The sequence below is a fragment of the Triturus cristatus genome, chromosome 6 (genome assembly GCF_964204655.1).
Source record: "Triturus cristatus chromosome 6, aTriCri1.1, whole genome shotgun sequence".
NCBI classification, from domain to species: Eukaryota; Metazoa; Chordata; class Amphibia; order Caudata; family Salamandridae; genus Triturus; species Triturus cristatus.
In genome coordinates, this window is record NC_140589.1 from 1,720,029,812 (window position 1) to 1,720,055,298 (window position 25,487).

The following is a 25,487-nucleotide window of genomic DNA, read 5'->3' on the forward strand; positions in this document are numbered from 1 at the left end:
GAGAACATGGGGTCAAGCGTGTGGCCAGCGGAGTGAGTGGGTGTTGTGAAGAGTTGTCTGAGTCCGAGGTTGGCGAGTGTCAATCAGGGTGGACGAGTTGGAGTCGTTGTTGCTCTCGAGGTGGAAGTTCAGGTCCCCGAGGAGGGTGGCGAGGCGAGGCAGGCACAGGTGGAGCCGTGCAGCAGCGTGGGGAGCGATCTGCCTGCAAGCAGGGTCAAAGGTCGCTTCTTTACTGCTGCGCGGCCTCCATATAAGGGTAGGTGGGAGGGAGGAGCAGCTGGGAGGCGGGAGCGGGCGGCGAATGGGAGTGCGGGTGGCGGGGCCGCAGGGACCCAGCGGCGGGAAAATGGGCGAGGGGCACAAAAAAAGGCAAAAGTACAATTAGCAGCAAGATGGCACAGAGGAGAAAGATGAGCACAACAGTCAGTTTTTAATACGGTGTTCTTGAGCAAAACCAGCGAACACGTGTTTCATCAGTGGGTGGTAAACCCCTTGACTTCTTCAGGGCTTTCTGCAATAATAACCGCTGTGTCCAAACTCTCCACTGGTGATACTTCTGACCCGGTTGGTCATGTAACGGGCTTAGTTCTCAAGTAGTTAAAAATAATTCCAAGGGGCGTGGCCGGGCAAGATGGTCGGGTAGACGTGTCTTACCTCGACTTCCGGTCTACGCCGAAAATCCCGGAGTTTATATCGCCATCCATCGCACTCAGCCTGGCTCACGGGACTGCCCAACAAAGAGGGGCCACGCGGGGGCCTACCGATGGTATCAGAGAGCGATCCTGCTGCACGGCGACACTAAATTGTAATCGAGAGTGGAATGCGGGAGCCCTGCAAAATGGCGGCCGCACCGGGGATCCAGCGGACCAATGCCAGTGGGGGTGTGTAGCTCACGCGGAGGTATCGGAAGGCTTTACTGGGGCCCCCTGGGTTTCTATCCTGAGCAGAGCCGAATTGTGGGAAAATCTTGCCGCCGCGCAACCTCCTCAAAATGGCGGTCAGCGCCTCGGTTGTGGCAGCGTCCGCCCGATGAAGGATCCTTCGCTCCTATGTGCAGACAATGCTGGAACAGCGGCTCTGGTTATGGCTCAGGCTTAAAGGCGAGGCGGGAGCCCAGATCCAGCAATCCTTGAGAGAGTGGCACAGAGGGGCATCACTGCAGAGAATACTCGGTTCCCCTTTCCTTGACTTCTGTAGGTGAGAGAATCCTGGGGGACAGTGGGGTGCAAGTACAGGTGCAAAGCATACGGTAGATCTGGGGAGTCTCACTGGCCTACCTGCCTCCACACCCAAAGTAGGAGTGCTCTGCCCTGCCTGACCTTAACATGGCCACCAAGGCCTGTACACCTTCATCAGACTAAAGCAATGTCTCTAGGGCTGCTCCTCCTCTGAGGCCCTGATCATCTACGACGCGGCGGGACCTGAGATGGGGACTCTGGACTCTTGCACCCATTATAGAAGACCCAACCTCCGATGAGTCCAGGCTGCGGATCCCAAGAGCCACCATGACACAATCTCGGCTCCACCTAAGCGACAGGGCGACAAGGATGTAAATCACGACGGTGCGCCTGGCGTCGCAATCCTGGCATAATTAAAGTGGTTGATAAGACACTTCCTGAGCTCTCTCCGACCCACCCACGAGAAGGCGACCAGTGGACGGCGCATCTATACCGCCAAAGAAGTCAACTGCTAAGGTGTCAAATTTTTTACGCCAGCAGAGAAACGATAGCTAGCGACGCATGGAGACCCCTCTCATAACATGGCCCTCACGAGGGAAGATCTCTTGCCATCGCTACGGGACTTTAAGACAGAACTCCGGGCAGAGCTGAACCACGATATCAAGGCCTCCATAGAACAGCTCAAGTCAGACCTGCTGACCCATGTAGCGACACTCCAACAAGATGTGGGTTCAGTCGGCATGAGGGTTTTGGACTCACACCCAAGACCTAGACAAGCGCTCAAATGATACTCAGGAGCAATTGCATGACCTTCGGAAACAACTACTTCTCGCAACACTGAAGTGGGAGGACTTGGAGAACAGGGCCTGAAGGGAGAACATAAGGATCCGTGACCTAGAGGAGGAAGCAGAAGGGCACGACCTTGAGACATTTCTGGAGGGGCTTTTTGCAGAAATCCTCAGCCCAAGGCAGCTCAAGATTAAACTGGAGAGGGCGCACCGGGTGGGGGCCCCATCCTCGGGATACCGCCGCAGACCGTGTGATGTCCTAGCAAAGTCCCACTCCTTTAAAGTAAAAGAAGCCGTACTACAAGAAGCCCAAAAGAAGAATGATATCACCTTCCAAGGGTTTCGCTGCACCGTCTACCAGGACCTGGCCCCGGCCACGCTGGCGAGGAGACAACAATTCCGCCCCATTACCGCAAAACTACGCGAGGAGCATATCCGGTATCGATGGACCTACCCCTTCGGGCTGACCTTCGAAATTCAAGAACAAGATGTGGCACATCACGGAACTTGAGGAGGGAATGACGATATTGGGTCTCGACCAGGGAGCAACAGGAATGGATATGGACAAACCAAGGGACAATGACCGGGTCACTCAGAGACACCACCAATGGAATACCAGTCTGAGTGGGGGGCAAAAACGATCAGAACTTTGAGGGAAGTGGGTCTCAGGACTAGTGATGACCGGAGATTGCATACAAATTAGGTGTCTAGAGACCGCCTCTGCGACTTTCCGGCGAGCGGATCCTTGGGAAGGGAGCCTGCCTTACCACGAGAAAGGTTCGCACCCCACCACACTTCACGGTCCCTACTCCAGTACCCAGAGACAAAACATGTGAGCGACTGAGCTCCCCAGACCTGAGGACTAGCAGCATCTGAGGGACATTAGCCTAAGCCCTGCCTGAGGACAGATGCTACCGCTACACTCACACCCCTTCAAAGATGGCGTGTTCTAAATGTATCATTAGCAGCCGGGATAGGCGTGGACGGAGACTCCGGCTAAGCCCCGCACCAACATGTCCAGAAGTGAAAAACTCCACACCGGCGACAGAACACTTCTTGTCTATCATACTTGGTTGTTGGTATTGTTGGGGATTGTTATTTTTTGTTTTCTACAGGAGTGGGGGAGGGGGAATTGGGTGGTGACTCGAGGGACACATTAGAGGTCAAGAACAGTTGCATGTCTAGGGAGGCAGATATGAAGTCTGGGCGGGCTCCTCAAAACATATGTGGGACACGGGGGAACAGCCACGAGAGGGAAGGGATAAATTCCTTTTGACAGGATGGTAATTACGATTGCCTCGTCGAACATTAGGGGCCTTAACTCGCCGCAAAACAGACAGAAAACATGGAAGCACCTCATAGATCGCCATTTTGATATAGTGGCTCTCCAAGAGACACACCTTCAGCGGGCTGACGAGCTGAGGCTCAAATACAAACAATATCCCCTCATCTATAGATCATCCGCTCCTACCAAACACCGGGGGATGGCCATCCTCTTTCACAGTTCAATGACATTTCAGCCTCTAGACGTCCACTCTGATAAAGAAGGCAGGGTGATTTTAGTAAAGGGCTCCCTCCAGGGCACACTGTGCACTTTCGTTGCTACATATGTACCTAACACGGCCCAAGTAAACTTAATTACGAACCTGCTTGATACAATAGATCGCTTTGCAGAAGCCATATCATTCTAATGGGTGACTTTAATCTCACATGGCAACCAGATATCGACAGCACTCACCCACATAGGGTGAACACGGGTTTCTTCACTGCGACCGTACAACAACGACTGAAGGCCTTAGGTCTCCAAGATGCATCGCGAATTTACCACCCACAATCTAGGGATTACACATTCTATACTCACGTGCACCACTCCTATTCCTGTTTGGACTATATTTTTCTTAGTCAGAGATTGTTAGACACCCTGCAAGATGCTAAGATCTTTCCCCTTGCCCTTTCTGATCACAGCCCGTTGGCAATTTGCTTACATTGGGGTGGAATCTCCAACACATCCCCTAAGTGGTATTTCCCAATTTCCCTCACTCGGGACAGAATACTCCGAACCGAACTCAGAGAGGCGATCACGGAATTCTTTACAAATAACAAACCTGAAGACACCTCCCCGAGCATTAACTGGGACGCCTTCAAGACTGTCCTGTGGGGGAAATGTATTGAGCTTAATTCCACTCTTAATAAACAATGAGCACAGGAGAGGGAAGCCCTAGAGCAGGAACTAGAACGGGCAGAACTTGCCCATAAACCCAATCCCTCCAGATTCACTTTACGTCGTCTTTTGGCTCTCCGCGCTAAGCTCAAGGCCATATATACTAATAGGGCAGAGTACACCCTCTTGAAACTTCGACACACCTCTTTTGCACAGGGGAATAAAGCAGGCAGGGACCTGGCGTGACAACTTCGAGAGAAGCGAGAGCGGGAATACATAGGAAGCTTCTGGGGAAAGAGGGGGGAACTGATTCACGGGGACAAAGAAAAGGCCGACCTCTTCAGCTCTTATTACGAGTCGCTATACACAGCGGAACCCAAAGATTCCGCGCTACAAGATAATTATTTACGGGCCCTACGATACCCCCGCATATCCCAAGCCGTAAATGACCAATTTACGGCCCCAATAACAATGGAGGAGGGTAACTCCATCAAGGTTCTCAAATTACATAAAGCCCCAGGGCCAGACGGCTATACGGTATACTTCTACAAGACTTTTGCCCCCGATCTCATTCCCCACCTCACAAGCCTCTTCAATCAGGTGGCAGAATCGGGGGAACTGACCCCTTCAATGGCTGATGTGGTCATTACGGTAATCCCTAAACCTGGTAAGAACGCGCAATTGTGCACCTCGTACCGCCCCATAGCGCTTTTCAACTTAGATGCCAAACTGTACTCCGCCATCTTGGCGAATCATATACAAGACCTAATGCCCGAATTAATCCACCCCGACCAATCTGGTTTTATCCAAGGCCTGCTCTTCGCATTAAGTATTGAGCCCCTTGCAATGTCCATTAGAAACAATCTGGTGATACAGGGACTCCCTTTCGGGGAGATGACCAAAAAATGTCATTATTTGTGGAATATGTCCTCCTCTCACTTGCTGATCCGGCCCGATCTCTTCCAGCACTAGAACTGGAACTAGCCAAATTTGAGGTAGTAGCTGGATTTAAGATCAACCAGGATAAGTCCTACGTACTCAACCTTACTTTACCAACCGCTGAAGCACAGATCTTGCAGACTCAAACCCCCCTGCAGTGGACTACCGCTCCCTCCAATATTTAGGAATTCAACGAACTCCTCGAGTAGAGGGGCTTTACAAAGCCAACCTCCCAGCAGCCCTTCGACAAATTGAAAAAGACCTCCAGAGATGGAAACCCCTGTTTATATCATGGCTTGGCCGCATACAGGCGATCAAGATGACACTACTGCACAAATTATTATACTTATTTCAAGCCCTGCCTATTGATCTTGACCCAACCTTTCTACCTAAAATTAAATCACTACTCACACAGTTCAGATGGCAACGTGGACGGGCTCGCCTATCCTTTAACATCCTGTGACGCCCTAGAGCTAAATGTGGTGTAGGCTTACCAGACATTGGGCTATATTATAAAGCAACCCAAATACAAATTATGACAGAATGGTTCAAAAAGGAATCAGGGAAACATTGACTCAATATAGATAGAGGAGTGGCGGAGAGGACCATATGGGATCTAAATTGGAAGACCAATCAGGACCGCCCTGTGAACACATACATTAGCACACCCACTCGCACCGTATTGAGAGTATGGGACTCGATATCTGGGGGTGAGGGCTGGACCAGGTTCCCTTCCCCATACACACTGATCCATTTTAATCCAGCTTTCCCGCCGGCTCTCCAAGAAGGCCCATTTGACGCTTGGAAAGAAGGTGGCTGCCTCATGCTCAATCACTTATTCCACAATCACGACATCCTCACCTTTGATAGCTGCAGACAGGATTTCCAACTAAAACCAGAACACTTCCACTACCTTCAACTCTGTCATTGGGCACTCACCCCCACGTACAAGACCAAGCTACCCGGGAGAAAACAGGGTTTGAGAAATACGTTAGAACAGTGGGCTCCATGAAGGGCGTGATATCTTTTCTTTATAATTATCTGCTCTCCACCACCCATTCTGCATAACCACGTTATATGTCTTTGTGGGAGGGGATATTTGCAGCGCGATATTCCAGATAGAGAATGGACAGCACTATACACAGACATATCGAAGTTCAATCACTCTTTGGAACTTAGGGAAGCTCATTTCAAAACGATGATGGACTGGAACCTAGTCCCCTCCAAACTTAGAAGAATCTTTTGGAACACGACAGACAGATGCTGTAGAGGCTGTGGGATTCTAGGAGATTTCCAACATATTTGGTGGGACTGCCTAGCCATATAACCGTTCTGGGAGGAAATTCTAGCCCAAATCAAAACCATACTAGGCTACCCCATTCCGACCACTATAGCAAGTGTCCTTTTGGATCTTCGGGATCCCTCCCTGGAACACCAGACTAGGGCCGATAAATCCATTATGTGGTAAAGATTACCATCGCAGCAGCCTGGAAGAAGAAATCTGCCCCATCCCTTTCCATCTGACACTCGCGGTTGTGGAAAATTCTATGCTTAGAGAGAATGGAAGATATATTCCGCGACAACTACAAGGGATTCGAATTTAAATGGTGTCCCTTAGTCACCTTCCTCACAAAGGGCCTCCCCCTAGCGGTATGCCCTCCATCGTTCAGAAACATGCACCTATTTCAATTCTAACGCTTAACACTGTTATACCACTGACCAGGAAGAGGTCCTATAATTTGTCACCCCCAACCACTTAGTTCTGGGAGGGGGGAGGGAGGGTCAGGGTTTAATGGGTTTTAAGTTGGTAGAGTAGATATGTTTCTCTACGTAACGCCTTCCCGGTTGGAAGGTCCGAAGGAATAACTATCACAACACAGTTGGTTTCGCGTACTTACTTTGAGGCACCTACCATGCAGTATCTGGGACATTTTACGAAACTGCACAATTCAATGGAACTTTTTTATTGGCAGCCAGATACGACAATAGATACACCATCCCTCTCACCGGATAACTTGCGACACTATGTACTGTATTGTATAATTCAGATGTGACCGATATTGTGATCTCGATGCTATCTGCATATCTTTTTCCTTTTGTTTTTCTGCAAAATGCCAATGAATAAATGTTTTACAAAAATAATTCCCAGTCTCCGATCCAGATAGTGTCTGGTCCGAGCCCTTTAACAAGTAAGTTTTGGCCCTGGTGCGGCGCTTTCAATGTGAGTGCCTACTGGACAAGATCATGCGGCTGAGTAAGCCGTCTGGTTATAGCAAGCTTCGACCGTGACGAGTACGCCAGGTATTTCGTGTAATCTCGGGATCTCGGCTGGCGTACTCGCCACGGTTGAAGCTTGCTATAACCAGAAGGCTTACTCACATTGAAAGCGCCACGCCAGGGGCCAAAACGTACTTGTTAAAGGGCTCGGACCAGACACTATCTTGGAGAGTTTGGAATCAGCGGTTATTATTGCAGAAAGCCCTGAAGAAGTCAAGGGGTTTACTACCCACTGACGAAACACGTGTTGGCTGGTTTTGCTGAAGAACACCATATTAAAAAAGAACTACAACGGTCCAAGAACTCGTTTCTCATTTGTAAACTACAAGAACTCTCTGCTCTGGGGGTTTAAGGGATATTTCCCCCACCTACTGCACCGCATCTACTTTGTGAATATACTTGATCATGCTATATGGTTTAGCGCCGATATAATACGATGTGATAATTAATAATTAATGTCCCCTCCTCCTTTTCAGTGAATGTATGACATTGTTCTGCATTCAGTCCATCAATTGTTCTTTTTGCATAGGATTATTATAAACCATTATAAACCTACCTAAAAAAGTAAATTAATGCATTATACTAAAACTTCAACATTCCAGATCATCAATCTTTAACAATTCACCAGAATTAGGCAATGAGTGGGTAAAGAAATTAAATACCCATACAAACAACTACTAAAAAAGTGCATAGTGCAAATGACTAGTGACTGTTTCTATATGGTAATTACTCTATACCTATCATAACAAGGTCTAAGTATTTTGTTTTACCAAGCACTGATTCAAATCTCTTTTGAAGTATTTGCAACTTTGTTCCATGATTTAGATTGATCATCCTCCATTTTATAAAAGCAGTTACTTAGCCCAGATTTAACTTCAGCATCCACCTGCATACATAGCAAGATGTGTTTATTAATGGGGTTTTAAAGGTGGGGTTATAAAGCTGATGTATAATCTGTGAACAAGAGGTGAGAAATTGGGTCTTGTTCTTCAATCCTCTAAATCGTTTTCAATAGATCCTACTTTAACCAGGTATTTTAGCCGTTTTTTTACTCTGGAACAAAGATTTTTTTGATATTTCATTTATCTCTAAATCGCCCATGGTTTTATGTACATTCTCCAGCCATAGGCCAGGATTATTACAGTGTAAATAGTATTTAATTAGTTGCTTTAAAAAGCTTTTCTATGCATTGGAAATACGAAACCAATAGTTCAATACTCTTTGCCAGTGCTTGTAGCTAATATTCTTTAGACCCAGCTTCAGCTTTCATGCACTATTCACTGATACTCCCAAGCCATTTTTTCCAGATGTTAATTTCTGTAATGTGGAGATATATTATATTTGTTCAGGAAGAATCTCACATCCATACAGCAACAAGTGACTTATTTTTTAATTGTATCCCTCCCTTGGAACTTCATCAGACTCGTGACCTAATACTGGGTCCATATTTTTAAGGATCCCGGGACCACTTATGCTCTCAGTTCCTGTTGATCAGTGTGAGGTTTGCTTGAAAAGCAGACCTAAATGCCTGTACTGTTTTACAGTCTGCGGTTGTTCTCCTCCAAGCCATCATTTCAGATTTGATTTCTGATTGGTTTTGTTTGAGAATATAATTGTTTTTGTATTTGAAACATCCAATTCTCTCAGTAGAACTACTGGGGTCAGGTCATATGAAACTGTATCATCTCTGTAGAGAATGATAAAATGGCTTCACCTCCCAATTTTGGTGGAAACGAGTGGACTTTTCTTGAAACTCCGCTATATATATAGAGATAAGAGGAGAGGTGCTAAGATACACCCTTGCCTTAGCCCGGTCGGTGTATTGATTTCTCTAGTTCAGAATTTTTTATTTCCATGTTCAATTGGTGTACAAGCCCCTTCATGTTGTTGCATTATTAATATCAGTAAAGCTGGTGGGATTCTCCAATTTAACATCTTTCTTACAAAGACGATCTCAGTTTATGGTGTCAAACATAGTTGATGGATGAATATATGCCACACATAGGGGTAGATTTCTTTAATAGTGCATTCCTCAACTAGAAAATTCGGTGCAGAGCAACCATCCACCATTAAATAGCCATTCCAAAAGCCCAGTTAGGTCTTTGGAAAGAGCGCCTCTTTTACACTGTCCATCCCATAAATAATGCACACATTGTTAACCAGTATTGGCAAAGCTACTATGGCTGGTCTTGCCAAGCTGGAGTAGTGTTTACATTTGTTTTCTATTTTGTATTGCAGGAAGAAAGCATGCTACCTAAACCCAGTGGCCATATGCTCAGAATAAAAATGTTAAATTTAAAAATAACAATTACATATAATTTTAATAGAACAGCAAGAATGTTTTATAGCAGGCTGGTGTACTTAGCACAGGTTTTAATGCACACCGCAGGAAAATATGTATCTTAATGGAGCAAAGGAATGGCACTGTTATTTTGAATTGCTGTAACCTGAAAACGTACTTGAAACAAGCATTGGCATAGCCAATAGGTCTCGCCTTTGGGACCTTATAAGTGTTTAGCTATGCAACAGTTACATAACTAAATACTCATAAGGTCCCAAAAGCGAGACCTATTGGCTATGCAAAGCGGCCGTGGGGCCGCGAAAGTGAAAGAGATCGCAATCGCAATAACGGTCAAACATCAAAGCGGCCGTTGGCCGCGAAAGTGAAAGTAATCGGGGTAAAGTGCGGCGCGCGCGCCCGCGCGCATGCACTGTAGCTCTAGGCTGGCCTGGTAGCACTTTTTGGAGCCCTCTCAATAAGTCTCGCCAGACCAGCGCATGCGCTGGGTCAGGCGAGACCTAAAAATGGTAGCCAAAACATTTTTTTAAATCATTAAGGATCGAAAGAAAAAAACATTGGTAAAGTATTGGCACAAATGCCCTGCCACTGAAGTTTGATTTTTGTAGGTGGATGTGCACCGATACTGCCATCACTCACAATTCAAATAAACTAATGACTGCAGTGGTCTGACCCATTCTCCAATGCACTATGCTATGGTGGGCGGAAGCAAAATGGGACGGGTAGCTAAACAGACCAGTGGGCGGATAGAAAGCCCATCTATGTATGTATTTGTATTATTTTTTTATTACATGAGTTATTACATGCGATCTAGGTTTGAGCTAAAAAATACACTATTGTTTGGTAGAAAATAATTCCAGCTGCAAGATAAGGGGTGTGATAAGACAGGAATCACTGTGGATGGTGACAGATGATCAAACTGAGGGCAGTTAAATAAAGCTTATCATTGCTGCACGATATGAATAAGAGCAACATGGTCCACGGTATCAAAAGCCACGAAAGAAGAACAAACGTGCCCCCTCCATCAGTATTGATGGTCAGGTCCTCTGGGAGATGCAGCACATCTATCCCAGTTCTGCACCCCTTACTAAAGCCAGAGGGAATTTCACCCAGAATTATTGTCTATTGTTACAGGAAAGCAATGTACTGCCTCAATATTTTTACCACCTAACAGAAGAACAGTTGTGGGTATTCAGAACTAAAAAGGACTTAAATTATCGGGGGCTAGCTGCCATACATTTGGGATATATGGGAGATGTTCAAACTGCACAGTTTCTGACATTTATACAAGTATTTAACAACAGGTGTTCTTTTTAGCCACTTTAATAATGCTCAGGCTGTAATGGCTGTGACTGGACGTGTTCATTCAAATGTACCATCCCTGTCTATGTCTAAATATGCTCACAAAGGTACCTCATTTGACTTTGGCCTAGACCTATAGATGGGGTGGGGTAAATTCCAATATCTTCCCAAACATCTGTTTGCCCAGGTTGTGGAAGCCCAAGATATGTAGTAAACAGCCCACTGTTTTCCACTGAAAGATTTGTCAAACCCGCTGAAATTTATCAAGGAAAAAACGAGGGACAATTTTGGTACATGTGAAACTTAGTAGGAAAAACGCCAGTTCTGCATTCAGTGTCTCATTTTTAGAGGACAACACAGAGTAGAGAATATTTATTACACAGTAGAGGATGTTTATTACACACCCACATTGGTGGCATTTGTCTGGTGTATTAAATATCAAAACCTTTTGCGGTCTCTTGTAATCAGGGCCCTATTTTTAATATTTTTTAACAATGTATTTGCCTTAAAAAAGTAAAACATGAACTGTGATTGCAATTTACGAGGTGATAATTATTTTGTTTTATACAGTATAATATAGCCAAAGAACAGAAAATAAAAGGCATACAACCATTTGCAGGATATATGAACTAGAAGGACAAAACAACACTGAAAATGATGACAGAAGATGGCTCGAGTACCAAAGCATAGGCAAAACTAGGGAGAAATTGTGAAGTGAATGGTGATTCTGGAATCTGACCTACTCCCTTCCTCGCCCACTAGTCCTACTCGCCATGACGCCCTTCCTGCAGACGGGTGCTTTCATATAGGTCTGCCTCATCGCACCAAACATCACCAGCCTCTTAATTATACTGCTGTGGAAAGACTCTATGCATTTTTAGAACTGAGTGACACAATAATGACCCATGTAAGGAAGGTCCTATAATTGCCATTCAAATTACTCTTTTAAAAAAAAATCTTTTCGTTGGATAACTTTCTCAAGGTTGTGCTGATAGAGTAAACAAATCAGGCAAATGAGCTGAACCCTGGAGTTTGGAGGGGCACTTAGGCTGGACATTATGTTGTCTGAAGGATATATTCTTGCCACAAGGCAAGCAGAATAATTAAGTAATAATTTGAATTAATTTGAAAAACAGAGTATGAAACCTGACAGGGAAAACCTAACCTTTGAACAACGAAGTTCTGGTGCTATTTAAGTTAATACTGTGGTAACTTCAAAGCCCAGGGCTGGCTGCGTACACTCATGACATACTTACCAGTCCCTTTGGAGGCAAACCAGCCTGGTGCATAACAGAATCATGGAAACAATAACAAATAAAAATAGTACTTTTGCAAGTTCTTTGGAAACACATTGGAGGCGTATTACGGTAACAGGAGCCTCGGTCACATTTTTACGCATCAAATCCTTTCATTTAAACTCCTGGCGGTGGCAACAAAAACATTCTCTCACAGGAAATGTGCACTTTGTTGTAGCTAAGTGAAACGTTTAACAGAGCTATGTTGCACAAACGGTGGTTTCTTCCTGATGCTAAAAACATATTCCATGCGGATTCCAGGCAGAATTGCTTTACAAGTCATTGTTTACAACGTGTTCAAAGGATGGTGTACTAAAAGCAGAAATGTGCGCTGGAAGCAGTCAGGAGGGTATCCACCCTTGCGTGCCCGACCCTTTGCATTCATTGGACCAGGGCAGCCATCTTTCATGTCTGCTTCAATTACAGTGGTGGAGTCCGAGGTGAAACACTGTGATAGCTTCATTGACCTCAATAAGGCTGGTTCACACAAAATAGCCAATTGATGCAACAAGGTGGACTCCGAGTTCTAACGGAGAAAAAGGCAGAATTCACTCCTAGAATACTGTTAATCAGCAGAGATCAAAGCCTTACTCAAGAAACTCAAGGCGGACCCCAAGGACCTCAAGAACTTCCGACCCATCTCCCTGCTCCCGTTCACGCGAAGATCATCATAAAGGCCGTCAACAAACAACTGACCAGCTTCCTCGAGGAGAACTGCATCCTGGACCCATCCCAGCCCGGGTTCCGCAGCAACCACAGCACCAAAACTGCCCTCATCGCCGCCACCGATGACATCAGGACCCTGCTAGACAATGGAGAAACCGCGGCCCTCATCCTCCTGGACCTGTCAGCCGCCTTCGACACGGTCTGCCACCACACACTACGAACACGCCTCTACGATGCCGGAATCCAAGAGAAGGCCCTGGACTGGACCTCCTCTTTCCTCTCCGGCAGAACACAGAGCGTCCGCCTCCCCCCCTTCCGCTCCGAAGCCACCGAGATCATCTGCGGCGTACCCCAAGGCTCACCCCTCAGCCCAACATTGTTCAACGTCTACATGGCACCACTCGCCCACATCGCACGACGGCACAACCTCAACATCATCTCCTACGCCGAAAACACCCAGCTGATCCTCTCCCTCACCAAGGACCCCACACCACCAATACCAACCTCCACAAAGGAATGAAGGCCGTCTCCGACTGGATGAGGAACAGCTGACTGAAGCTGATCTCGGACAAGACGGAGGTCCTCATCCTTGGATCCACCCCCTTGGCCTGGGACGACTCCTGGTGGCCGACTGCACTAGGAACACCCCCAACACCCACCGACCACGCACGCAACCTAGGGGTCATCCTCGACTCTACCCTCTCCATGACGAAGCAGGTCAACGCTGTCTCCTCCTCCTGTTTCAACACCCTCCGCATGCTTCGCAGGATCTTCAAGTGGATCCCCACCAAAACAAAAAGGACGGTCACCCAGACCCTCGTCAGCAGTAGACTGGACTGCGGAAACGCACTCTACTCAGGAGCCCCAGCCAAACTCCTGAAACGGCTTCAACGCATCCAGAACGCTTCCGCACGCCTGATCCTCGACATCCCTCGCCGCAGCCACATCACACCCCACCTGAGAGACCTGCACTGGCTCCCTGTCAACAAGAGGATAACCTTCAAACTACACACCCACACACACAAGGCACTCCACAACACCGGACCAACGTACCTCAACAGCCGACTCAACCTCTACACCCCCACCACCCAACTCTGCTCCGCAGACCGCGCCCTCGCCACTGTCCCCCACATCCGAAGAGTGACCGCCGGTGGCAGATCATTCTCCCACCTCGCCGCCAAGACATGGAACACCCTCCCCATCTGCCTGCGGCAGTCCGAAGACCTTTTGACCTTCAGAAGACTTCTCAAGACCTGGCTCTTCGAACAGTAGAAGCTCCCCACCCCAGTGCCTTGAGACCCTCGTGGGTATGTAGTGCACTTTACAAATGCCATGATTGATTGATTGATTGATCAATGGGAAGCCAGCCCTTCATTACCTAAAGTGTGAGCGGTACAATGGGTTATCTTGCCTCTTCTCTACAAAGGCGCAAGGGCAAACTGCGGCTGCCCGCGGTGCATGCAGTGGGCGCTGTAAGAGGGGCCCACCTAAGTGCCGCATTAGGTACATCCCCACGCACCTGCTTGCGGGACCCCTTCCCACAGGAGTCCAGTCAATGTTTGGCACCTCAGCGGCATTATTTCCGGTGTGCAGTGGGCTGGGGACAGGTAATTATACCACCCTCTTTGTTCCCCGCTGGACACGCTGTCCAGCCGTGTAGTTTCCCTCGGTCCGGAGGCGACCGCAGGCGTTGTTTTTGTCGTGGTGAGTTTGGGCCTTTGGGACATTTTGTTAATGGCAGCTCCTAACCCCTCCCCTTTGGGGCCGGTTGTTCTAGCCTCCAGTCTGGCCATTAGATAGTGGGATTCGGAGCGGGGGGAACAATTGCACTGTGAAAATTGGAGCACTAGTGTCTCTTGATAGAGGGCTAAATGGGGACTCTGCCCCGGAAATATTTGTCCTGACACCCCTTAAGCCACCCTGTGCCCCACCACCACACCTGCTGAATGCACCAGGAAGCAACACACACAAAAAACAGACATCACACCTTGCTAGTCACATTACTTTGTCCAACTACCTTTCATTGGAAAGCACAGTTGTTTGCTTAAATGTTTAAATCGGACTTTGCATGTATGTGTTTGTATCAGTGTCTAAATATTGGATACAGAGCCAATATATATAGATAAATACATACATCAAATTTTGTTTTAATATGTATCGCTGGTCAATTTCAGTGGTTTCTTGGTTTTAAACATTCTTTTTTATTAGTATAAGACCTACATAATCACGGTCAATCATTCATCGCGTATGGTCTTCAGCCGGGGGGGGGGTGGACTGGAGGTCCTTAGAGAGCAGGGGCCTTTGACCGTGCGCATCAGGTGAGGTGGCTGTATCTAAACCCCCATGGTCAGCCAACACCCACAAAAGTGGCAAACCAGCCACATACCCCACCATAATCTTTTTTTGTTCCTGCTGGACTCCCACAAGACTCTTGTGAGAGTCCCACGGGACACCCGGCAGGAATCCTGAGGGACAGGGATGACCCACATTTTTATTTTTTTATTTTAGACCCTTGAGAGACTCTGTCTGGGACACTCCCCCCCCCAACGAGGGCTATCCCTACCCTGCCCATTTTATGTTTTTGCATTTGGTTTTGAGGACATGGGGACCGGTTCCCTGGGTCCTGTAAGGGAGACTGCAACATTTCACTTTATGATGTGGCCAGCCAATTAGAGCTCACAGTCCCGCGGGACCTCTTGCAGTGTAGATCAATCAGAATGCTTGTTTTTGAAAAATGTTCCTGTCAAACTCCTTGGAAGCCGCTGCAAGAACAGATATCGCCATTCTTTACACCTTAATTTCTCTAAAACAGCTGTGCAAATTTACAACAAATCACAAAAGCACACTTTCCAGGTAAATATCTATCTTTCTGCCAAAAATGGTGTAATTCTGTTCAGTCATTCTTTCTGTCACTATCTGATTTTCTCTATGGAAATTGTGTGCAGAAAAAAGTGGTTTGGGAACCCCACTTTTTCTCTCCCACCACATGATGGATCTCCCTGAAACTTTCCAAGAAGGAGTCCAGGTGGAACGATTTTTTTAAATGTTTTGTGATGATTCTTCAACCAATAAACACTCTTCCCATGGAAACTCTGACTTACATATAGCTAAACAGTGGCACCATAGGAAGTGTCTATTTTCGCGGCTGCTGGCCAAATAGTTCAAAATCTAGTATTTACACAGCAGACGGAAAAATAGTACATAATCACTGATATTTACCCGGCCATAGACTAAATAGTAGAGATGATGCACAATCTGACCCATAGCCGGATAACTAGTGTAAAGGAAGTCTTTATTTAGTCGCCATAAAGAAAACAAGCATTTGCAATGCAATCGGTCTCGCCATTGGGACCTTGTAAGTGTTTAGCCAGAGCTATTGGCTCTGCCAAAGTGTTTAAGTCATGTTATTAAAAATCACTTCATTTAACGACAGCCCACAAACCACTTTGTACAGACTTCCCATTGCATTTCCTCACCATCAACCAGGAAAAATCAGCCATAGTACTTTGATATATAAATGAGATCGTTGTTAATCATGACACTTTGTTGGTTTGAAAATTCCTGAAAGTGGAACACATATAGGAGCGTATTGCCCCACTATAGCTACAACTTTGTTGCTCCACAGGAATGTCAAAGCCTACAGCTTACTTGTTGCACGGTGATTGTTTTCCAATGATATTTTATAATCATTTTCTTTCCTTCATGCTTTGGATCAATATCTCCTTACCTATCTCAGGAGAATTCAAGTTAGCCACTGTAGTCTGACAGCTTGTTAAACAACAGCCCCTTTGTTGCCCAGGTGCATCAAATGTGAAATAAGAACAACATTCAGAATGTGCCTGCACTCTCTTTTGAGCTGCCACTGTACAGCATCACCTTTCCAAAACTCTGGTCCATTTGTATTTTATTCTGTAATAACACCCCTCCCCCGTTCATTTTTATTCTGTAATATCCCCATTGTGTCTGAACTAAGAGTAGGATAACTATGATCCAAGTCCATTGAATATTTTACCAAATCTCGTGCGGTTGGACTCCAGAGATGGATGCATAGGAGTTGCCTTTTTCTCACAAAATATATATTATCATCTGTGGCGGAAATCTAAAGAAAAATGGATCGAAATATGTTTGCAGGTATAGGTGATTGCCATCATGAATGAAAAGCAAAACTACATCTAGTTAACCCGGTTTTGGACTCCTTTTCCTCTCCCATGATCTCGCTATATCCATGAAATCTTAAGGTGTTGCATATACTTATCATGATAGGAATAATTCGATGCCGCCTTCTATTGAACTCAGTGAGTCATTGCCAGTCCTCTAAACAAGCACCACCTAATTTTCGCATGTACCTTCGTTCTCAAAACTGAATCTCAGCCGCTCTCATACAACTCAGAATGTCAGTCTTCAACCCAGAAAAAAACACAGGTTTCAACTACTCTGGAAACGCAGGAGCTTAAACCACTCCCCAAAACAATGAACCTCAAGCACTCATAAAATGTAACCCTTTAATTGAAAAAGTAAACCTTAACTGTAGTTCTTCAGCACTCTCAAAACCAACTATCCTGACAGATCCAGTCGTATGGCCATGCAAGCGGAGAGCTAAGAGTGCTGTCCAGCTTACCTGCACAGCAGCCTGTGTCCCGCAGGATGTGGAGGTCCAGGCGAGTAGGGAAAGCACTGCCGGTACGCTGCAGATCAACAGGAGAGCGCTTGAAATGACACGATAAGTGCACCTAGCGTGGCGTGGCTCAGTGGACCATGGGAAGTGTAGTTCCTAGGTCCGTGGACATGCATATAGCTCAAAAACAACGATCCTGACAGTCGTATGGCCATTCAAGTGGAGCGCTAAGAGTGCTGTCCACCTCACCTGCGCAGCAGCCTGTGTCCCGCAGGATGTGGAGGTTCAGGCAGAAGGGAAAACACTGCCGACCCCGGGATGCTGCAGATCAAGATAAGCGCGCTCGAAATGACGCGGTAAGTGCACCTTGCGTGGCGTGGCTCAGAGGACCATGGGAAGTGTAGTTCCGAGGTCCGTGGGCATGCGTATAGGACTTGCATTTACGTGAGACCTATTGAATTACAAATGGCAATGTGTGGGGGCAGCGAGGCACGAGGGGGGCGGCGAAGAGGCAGGTAGGAGTGTTAGGGAGGGATGGGAATAAGTGTTAGGTAGGGATGGGAAGAAAGTATTCTGTGCCGTGAAGGGGCCAGTAGCCATGGAAGGACATAAATGACTGACATGGCTGTCATGGGGAGGGACTAACAAGATTAAAGCGCATCAGAAGGCAGCATTTGTAACCTAAGCCAATGAAGAAGATGGGCTGGAGAGTGGGCAGAGCTTCCACGAAGCTTTCACTCTATAGTGTATACTGCATGCCTCGCAAAGGAATATATAACTTTTCTTCGCATGCGTTTACTTCGCATGCCGTTACTACGCGGTCGTTAGTACGACCGCGTTGTTACTTAGCATACCTTTACTTTGCAATTCGGAACTACGAATTGCAGTAAGGGGGTGCTGGATGTTGGAATAGTATAATTTACTATTCCAACTCCAGTCTATGCGGACACCAGGGAAGGTGTTGGATTTTAAATCCAACACCTTCCCCCCCTTACTGCAATTCGTAGTTCCGAATTGCGAAGTAAATGTATGCTAACTAACAACGCGGTCGTACTAACGACCGCGTAGTAACGGAATGCGAAGTAACGCATGCTAAGTAAACGCCGCTTCCCCTCGCAAAGCAATGGCAGGGCATTCGCGCTGCAACGCAAGGAGAGACCTAAAAAGGGGACTCCAGGAAATGGTAGTGTTGAAACCATCTTGTAATGGTAATAAACATTTAGGAAACATTTGAAAATAAGTGCATATACAAATGTATAATAATTTGTAAAAAGGTAAGTGTGTGAATTAAGCTAAGCTATTTACTGATAAAAAAAATCAAAAAATCTGTTTTGAATAAAAAGATTCATTTTAATATTCAAATAAGGCATGTGGACATCAAACAGGAGCTTCAGGATCTGGTACATGGATATTTTGCGCTTCAGTCAGGAAGTATTTGGCTGTCAACAAAGAATACTGAGTATGGTTCTATAACATTTTACTTCAATACATTGTTATTTTGAATGTTAATGATACCCCTTTCGATGGTTTTTGAGGGCGGGGCTCTTTTTCGGCTTCTTATGGAATGCCTTGTGCTAGCTTTGTGCTTCTGTTTAAGGAGGATTGTGATTGCTTAGTATTTTAAATCTTGCAATATAGCAGCAGTCAACCAGCAGCAGCAGCAAACAGAGGGAGGGACAGATACAGTAGGTAATGGTGTTTATGGGCACAGTGCTTTGGGGCACTTGCAGGAAGCAAATTGAGTGAGACACTGTGTTATGGCTTCCATGGAATGGGGAAGAGAAAGCAGGAGACAGGTAAGTAATGCATTTGGGTACTTTACAGTAAGAGTTTAGTCTGCTGCCTGTGAATAGATGCACAACTTCATACTATTGACCTGACAGACTAGATTTAGGTAATTGATACTTATTTGTCCCATTTCATTAGCAGCCCCTTCAGCCACTCTTACCTTTTAGTCACCTACACAATTCATCTGGAAATAGTAGTTTTAAATTTTAACATGTTAAGCATTGTTTCAAGAGGAGAAGACCCTGTCTCTACTGGGCCTTCATTTCTGTACTTAACAGCGCTCTCTTAGAAAAAGAAATCTGGAAGCCAACAAAAACAAATAATGAATACAAAGTCCTGAAGTCATTGTGGAGGAGGGCTGGGGAGGGAAGCAGTAGGAGGAGGATAAAAGTAGGAGAATAAGGACCAAGAGGTGTACCACTAGGAGAGATAGAAAGAGCAGAGCAGTTATTAGTGAGGCTTAGTGCTTTCATTCCTCACTTTGGCTTTTAATTTCATTTTTAGCAGACCTTTGTTGTGGTCTAATGTGTGATTTTACTGGCGATGTGTTTTAAACTTGTACCCTATCACCTCTCACCTGCTGGTGTGGTGTTCTCCGCTCTGGTCCATCATGGCTGTGTGCCGTTTGTGTGGAGGGCGGTTACTTTCACTGCCCTGTTTTCTCAGCAGGTGATGCACTTCCTAGGTCAGTGGGGCGGTTCCGGTCCTCTGATCTCCAATAATTAAACATGCTGAGACCATGGACACGCAGCAGTTATTGGTGAGGGTGCATGCTTTCATTCCTCACTTTGGCTTTTAATTTCATTTTTAGCAGACCTTTGTTGTGGTCTAACGTGTGATTTCACTGGCGATATGTTTTAAACTTGTACCCTATCACCTCTCACCTGCTGGTGTGGTGTTCTCCGCTCCCGTCCTGTGGCTGTGTGCCATTTGCGTGAAGGGGGGTTACTTTCACTTCCTTGTTTTCTCAACAGGTGACGCACTTCCAGGGTCAGTGGGGCGGTTCTGGTCCTCTGATCTCCACTATTTAAATATGCTGAGACGGCGGATGTGCAGCGGATGCGCGTATCAGGTGCAGCGCTGGCATGCCGAAGGTGTGCCTAAGGCAAGCCCGTCTGCGTCCGTCCGCGCCTGGACTTCACCAGACGCCAGACATGCTGCCAGTTCGGCCAGAGGTAAGCTCATTCTGCTGTAAAAGCTGTGGCTTTAATTCCTGGGCCATCACTTTGTACCCTATTTCCCCTCCCTGTTCCAGTCATAATATCAAACTCTTTAGCCTCAATTGTCGCTCCCTAGCTAAGCACTTTTCTGATGTTTACGATCTGCTGCAGGATGAATCTCCCGATGTTCTTTTTCTAATGGAGACACGGCTGTCAGCTGACATGGTGGCTGAGCCAGGTTTGGCGCTTCCCCAGGGTTTCAGCATTGTGACTCTTAATACGGTATTGCAGTTGTCTTTAAATCCTGCTACACCTGCACCTTTGTCAAAGAGACTCTGGTCGGCTGTGAGTACGTGCGCTTTGGGATCTCTTTAAACGCTAGCTATACCATGTCTGGGCTACTGGTAAACCACCCGCCAGTACCTTCAAAAGAGTTTAGGGCAGCACTCATCGATACAATCAGCTCCTTGGCAATGAGAGCGGCCAATTTTAGTGTTATTGTTGATCTATACCTGCATCTAGATAGACCTCATGATTTGAAAATGGGTAATTTCTCAGCAGACCTTGCGGAGTGTCAGATGATCCAACTGGTCCAAGGTCCCACCCACTGCGCCGGCCATTTGCTGGACCCATTTTTTTCTAACCTTCCCTCCCTCACAGTTAATATCCCCATCCTGGTGTGTTAGTCCGACCATTATCTGATACCCATGACACTCTCGGGGGTAGTGCTCTCTCGGAGAGTGCTTCAGAAGTCTTCTTTCAAGCGCCCCTGCCACAAATTGAATTTTGACCAATTTCATGCCCTCCTCTCTGCGAACACGCTCAGCCTGCCGGATGACCCGCATGCTGCCGACAAAGCTCTATCTGACTGGATCCTCCATCCTCTGGATACACTTATACCTGCTAAGTGGTCCAAGAGCCGTAATACTAAATCTATTCCTTGGTATAACGACAAGCTCGCTACTATGCGTAAAGCATGCAAAAGGTTGGAGCGGGCATGGAGACGGGACTATGACCCAGTTCTGAAGGGGTGCTATCGGGTGGCCATTAAGAATTATCACAGGGCTATCCAGACAGAACGGGTAGCTTACTTTGCGTACAAGATCAGAAGCAGTAGTAACCCCGCCAAAAGCATTTTTTCCATACTTAAAGATCTTAAACTGTCGGGGGTATCTACAGCACCTTTGATATCGTCTGATGAGCAATGTGAGGTTCTCATAACCTTTTTTATTAAGAAGGTGGAAAACATCTATAAGACCTTTCCTCAAGCTGCAATGTGTCCTGACCGTATGTTCAGACCCCTTCCTACTCACACTCTTGCTGCCTTCCCATCGATCCCCCAGGATGAGCTGTGCATGCTATGTAGCAAGGTTAAATCACGCTCTCCTGCTGACCCTCATAAGCCTGATCAATTTATGAAATCACTACCTGTGCTCCCTACACCTCTGGGTCAGGTGATCAACATGTCCCTGTCCATGGCAGTTGTCCCAAGGAGTTGGAAGCAATCAAGGGTGGTCCCCCTGCTAAAAAAAACCCAGCCTCGATACAGCTAAACCAGAGAACATTCGCCTCATATCTCTCCTGCTGTGGGTATCCAAGATCTCAGAGACCTACATTAATTCCATCTTGACAGGATTTTTGGAAGACAACAACATTCTAGACCCCTCTCAGAATGCCTTTCGCCCAGGTCACAGCATGGAGTCTGCCCTCCTAGCTGTGACCGAACATCTGAGGGTAGCACTAGATGCGGGACGCACTTCGGCACTGATTTTATTAGATCTCAGTACCACGTTTGACATGGTCTCCCACCAGATCCTGCTGCAATGGTTGGAGGAGTCGGGCATTGTGGGCTCTGCTCTGGATTGGTTCATCTCTTTTCTCTCTGAGAGGACCTTCCAGGTGACGGCTCCCCTCTTTTGCCTCCATGATCCATACTATTAAACAAAGGGTGCCACAGGGCTCAGCTCTGAGCCCAACGCTTTCCAACTTGTATGTCCAACCATTAGCAGCTGTAGCCAGGAGCAGAGGGCTTACAGCAGTATCATATGCAGATGATACACAGTTGGTAGTAGCACTCTCTGACGATTCCGTGCAGGATGTTTGCAAGTTTCGGAGCGAACTTGCAGCTATCGCTGAGTGGATGACTGCCAACTGCCTCCAGCTTAATGCCAGCAAGTCTGAGGTTTTGCTGGTAGGGAGAGACTCAGAGCTGTGGAGTGAACTCTGGTGGCCCGCTACCCCGGGCTGTGTACCTGCCCCCAAACAGGTGATAAAAAAGTTAGGTGTCTGGCTTGACTTGGCCCTTAGCTTCCAGGTCCAAACTAAGAAAGTAGCAGGGACCTGTTTTGGCATATTGCGGGGGCTCAAACGTCTGTTGGGTTTTTTCAATCCGTCCATTAGGCAGGTTATCGTTCAGGCCTCTGTTTTGTCTAGATTGGATTACACTAGCTCGCTCTTTTTGGGGACTAACAAGACAGAAATCCTGAGATTGCAGAGGGTTCAAAATGCGTCTGCCAGAACTCTCCTTGGACTCCCTAGAACCTGCTCTATTACTAGTGCCATCCGCTGACTACACTGGCTGCCAGTGACCAGATGTGTAGAGTTTAAGTCCCTCTGCATTGCTTTTAAAATTTTGAATTTCTCCTCTCCTGGCATCCTGGCCAACTTGCTCTCACCTTATACACTCACTCGCCAACTCCGCTCTATGGGTCAAAATCTGGTGGTCATTCCTCGGGTGAGGAGGGTGCCTGCCGATGGGTGCTCCTTCCGTACACTGACAGCCAAACTTTGGAACTCTCTTCCAATACATATCCACAGCTTGAATAATTACCTGGCATTTCATAAGGCTATTAAAACGCACCTCATCCCTCCGCTATAGGCCCTGCTCTCTGCTTGTAGCCTCCTAATTTCTGCTATCAGCGCTGGGACGCCCCTTTGCCGGGGCAGCTGTGCGCTTTATAAAATATTATAACATAACATAACAGAGCCACCAGGACAAGAAGAACCAGGCCCAGGTAAACCTAATCTATGAGGATCAGCTATACCAATGCCAGAGGCGACCAGGACCAAATAGACAATGAGGAACAGGACAATGCAAAACAGCACTAGGGGTAACGGGACTGGGGTAAAAATGATCAGAGGGCCAGGAGGATGTAGAACAGTTCAAAGTGGACTCAGTGGACAAGGGCCAAGGGAACAGAAGTGCCAAAAGTATAAGGCACAGAAGGCCCTGGACCATTACGACAAGAAGGGCTATGAGAGACTGTGCGCACCAACCAGGACCAGAGGGTGAAGGAAAACCAGGGCCAGGAGTAGCAGACCCAAATAGACAGACCAAAGAGGACCAGTACCAGGAGACCAATGAGAGAAAGAACAATGACAGACGGGCAAAGACCACAGACATTAGATCAAGGATGGCCAAGGGGTGAGAAGCAAAAAGACCTGGACCAGGAAGAGCAAAACCAAAAAAGGCCAAGGCTAGGAGGATCTGAAGACCCTAGATTAGAATGACCAGGGAGTTATAAAGGACGAGAAAGGTTAGGTCCATTGGGAACAGGATCAGAAGTTCCAGCAGTGTCAGACTCTGGGGGATCCTAAAGCAGGGTGACAGGAACTACATGAACCAGTGTGACCCACAACATAGGGACTAGGAGGACCAGTGCCAGAGGGATGAGGAAGACCAGACTCAACAGGATCATTACTTGGAGTTCCATCATAGAGGGGTCCATGGTCCTGTTCGGAGTGATACCTTGATTAAAAGGGCAGAGATAGATACCCTTTTGAATACAGAAGGGTCCATAGTCAGATGGATAAGCAAAAATAAGGTAAAATAGGCAAACCAGGACACCAGGAGGACTAGTAGGAGTAGGATGGGGCAAACGGACTGGGAACTAGGCGGGATAGGGAAACAAGACCAGTGGAACTTGCATCAGAAAACCTGACACATGAGGGCCAGACAAGGAGTACCCAAACTAAGACCATGAAAGCATAGACCAAGCTGACCAGGATCAGCAGGATTAGGAACCGGCAAATGGGGGTACTTGATAAACCAGGGGAGCCAGACCAGGAGCAGGAGGACTAATGTATTAGAATTAGGGTTAGGAAAATGAAAAGGTCCAGGAACAGGGACCTGTGAAACAGGAGACCCAAGATCCAAACTATTGGGTGCAGCAGTACATGGAAATGACGACCAGTCAAACTAGGACCAGGAAATTTGAAAACTAGCATGAAATATAACTGGGAAAGGTTAGGGTGAACTGTGGCAGGGCAAGTTATTGCAGAGCCATGCAGGCAAGGAGCAGCTGGGCAAGGGCCAGGAGGAACAGGATCAGATTGAAGATGACCAAGAAAATCATGACCTGAAAGGCAATGGCCAGTATGCCCAGGATACTAGGATAAGCAGGACAGAAATTAGGAACACTGAGGGGCCCGTACCAAGGGCACCCAGAAGACCAGAGTGAGAGGACTAGGTAAACTAAAAGGATCATGACCGGGAGGACTGGAATCAGGGCTAAGAGTGTCAAGAAAATCGGGACCTAGGGGACAGATCTTGGAATACTAAATGGGGCAGGGCAATCATTACATGCAACAAGTGACCTGTTCCCGAGGTGAAAAACCGTTCAAACATCTATACCCTTTGTCATATATTTTAAGACAATCTATACAGCATGTGGTCACACCATCTATGCTACTTATGGGTATGATTTCACCAATTTAAAGAAAAAGAGAAAGAAGAAGTACATACGAGGTACAATGGTCTCTATAGTCCCCAAGTGTCTGTCTCTAAACACCCAATTGTGGTGAAAAAGTGTAGGAAAGGAGCGAGGGAGCCTCACGGTAGCACCACCAGGGAGGTTTAAGCAGGAAGGTACTCGCCTGCTACCTCAAGGTCTCATCATCAGCTACCCTCGTTCCGAAATTATAGTGTGTGTAAAGGAGGAAAAATGGGTAACAACCTAAAGAGTGCTAAGGTATGTGTAAAAGGAAATATAGTGCCAAATTATGTGCACCTAGGAAACC